This window comes from Carlito syrichta, unplaced genomic scaffold, assembly GCF_000164805.1.
Source record: "Carlito syrichta isolate Samal-C Ts95f unplaced genomic scaffold, Tarsius_syrichta-2.0.1 Scaffold314050, whole genome shotgun sequence".
NCBI lineage: Eukaryota > Metazoa > Chordata > Mammalia > Primates > Tarsiidae > Carlito > Carlito syrichta.
In genome coordinates this window covers 129,058-129,264 of record NW_007258146.1, presented here as the reverse complement: position 1 = coordinate 129,264, position 207 = coordinate 129,058, and positions in this window count along the sequence as shown.

Below are 207 nucleotides of genomic sequence, written 5' to 3'. Positions count from 1 at the left end.
TCCACTCACCTCAGCCTCCCAAAGGCGCGGGATTACAGGCTGAGTCACCGAACCCGGCTGCGATTCAAATTTTAGAGATCAGAAAATAGTGAGAGGTTGTCGTATACCCAAATTCACACAATTAAGGTATGTAAATTACTTCCTGTGATCTTGGTACCTGTACTATTCTCTGGTGTTAAATTCTTCTTCTCAGGTATTTATGTCAAC